Raw genomic sequence first — 2,500 nt, forward strand, 5'->3', positions numbered from 1 at the left:
CTCTCTCTCTCTCCCTCTCTCTCCCCTCCCTCTCTCTTTTCTTTCTTTCTCTCTCTCTCTCTTTCGTTTTCCCCTTGATTTCTTCCCCTTAATTCGTCCTTCTTCGAATCCCTTTGTCCACCCTTTCTTAAGTCCTCCCTGTACTCTGTACCCTTCTCCCTCCCCTCGCCCTCCCTTACACCCAACCTCCCCCTTCCCTTAACCCACCTTTCACCCTTCCCTCGTCCCTCTTCTTCCCCCCCCCCCCTCCTCCTCCTTACCCTCTCCTTCCTCCCTTCTTCCTCCCCTCCTCCTTGATTCTTCCCTTACCTCTCCTCCCTACCCATACCCTTCTTCCTTCCCCCTCCCTCCTCCTCCCTTCTCCCCTTCCCCTTCCCTTAACCCTTTCCCCCTCCCCTCCTCCTCCTTCTCCTACCTTCTCTTCCCTTCCCCCTCCCTTACCCTTTCCCTCTTCCCCTTCTCCTCCTTCTCCCTTCTCCCCCCTTCCCCCTCCCTCAACCCTTTCCCTCCTCCCTCTCTCCTCCTCCTCCTCCCTTCTCCTCCCTTCTCCCTTAACACTTTCCCTCTCTCCTCCTCCCCCCCTTCTCCCTTCTCCTCCCTTCTCCTCCCTCCTTCTCCCTTCTCCTTCCTCCTCCTCCCTTCTCCCCCTCCCTTAACCCTTTCCCTCTTCCCCCTCCCCTCCTCCTCCCTTCTCCTCCCTCTCTCCCATCCTCCTCCCTTCTCCCCCTCCTGCTGCCCTCATTACCATGCAGGGCAGGACGCCACAAGGTGTAAATATTGCAAATTAACTATATATCTGACGACGAACACACACGGGGCACTGTGGCCGCCTGATTACACTCTTGTGTACTAGCTGATGGTAAAGGGCTTAACGGTAAGTGCCGGGCTGAGGTGGCACACTCTTACTAAGGGTGCCACTCTTGCTAGCCATATAGCGTTTATACTGCTGCTATTGACACTCCATTCTGGTGGCACTGCGGTCCGTGGCACTGATGACGGTTACTCTCTCTACTGGCACTATCGCGGTCCTCGATGGCGACGCATTAATTGGTGTTGACAATGCGGTTTCGTCGTTTTTTTTTTTCTCTCTCTCTTTCCCTGTGGCACTCGGGGAGGTAAGAGTGCCAATTCTGATAGTACAGGTTGTAAAAACACCTCCTCGTGTATCCCTTGTACGTGAGTTCACAATATCACTCATGTAAAGTCACAATCATGTACATGCCTTCACGTACAAGCTTCTTGATCAACTCTCCTGTAAAAAAAAAAAGGAAAAATGAGTATTGTCTATAAATACACATGCTCATGCATGAACATACACGCAGACACATACATACACATACACACACACAATCACACACACACAAACACACACACACACACACACACGTACACACAAAAACACATACACACACCCACACACAATCACACACACACAAACACACACATACACACACAAACACACGTACACACACAGACACACGTACACACACACGTACACACACCAAACACACGTACATACAAAAACGCACACACACACACACCAAACACACATGCGCGTACAGACACACAAACACAATCATAAACACACAACCAAGTACTCCCACGGGACAAGAATAACCATCGACGAAGTGAACTGAGCGCGTTTTACATCGTTTATTATTCACAATGAAGAACGCTACCCCCCCCCCCCCCCTTTCCCCTTACCCCCACCTCCCACCCTTACCCCTAACCCCACCCAAAAAAAAAAAAAAAAAAAAAAAAACATAGTCACCCTTGTCAGTTTCGTCTTGTCACGAGTGCATGGCAGAGTGAACGACCCATTAATCGTGACAGGTAAATTGTATGACACTGCGTACGAGTGTGCGTGTCCCCAAGTATGTGCATGTGTCATAGAGTTTGCAATATACGGTTAAAGTGAAGTATAGTTGTATATAGTAGTACCTCTAACAATTACCTCTTCGGCCACTGTCAACTTGGTAGGAGATTGTGTGGTACTAGGTATGCATGGCGTGTAAACTCTGTCACAGACGCATGACAGGGTGGGATTGTGTCTGTAATAAGTGAATCGAAAGTAAATAGTGTTTGGAAGTATGATGTATTTTGACAGAGCGTTTTTTTGTTTGTTTTTTGTGTAAGTGTTTGCGTGTGTGTGTGTGTGTTTGTGGTTATGTGTGTGTAGTGCGTGTGTTTGTTTGTTTGTTTGTGTGTGTGTGTGTGTGTCTGTGTGTGTGTGCGTGCTTGTGCTTATGTGTGTGTGTGTGTGTGTGTGTGTATGTATGTATGTGTGTGTATATACGTGTGTGTATGTATGTGAGTATATATAAAACCATTTCTTCTAATACATGCATAAAAAAACCGGTACGAAATAAATAATAGACATTACCTTCAATATAAACAGATAGCGTGCCCATTTTTTTATTGAACGTACCTGATTACAGAGCATCAATAATAGTCAATTCAGAAAAATGCATCGTAGAACAGATGGTTCATACAGCAAGCA

This window comes from Penaeus chinensis, chromosome 22 (genome assembly GCF_019202785.1).
Source record: "Penaeus chinensis breed Huanghai No. 1 chromosome 22, ASM1920278v2, whole genome shotgun sequence".
NCBI lineage: Eukaryota > Metazoa > Arthropoda > Malacostraca > Decapoda > Penaeidae > Penaeus > Penaeus chinensis.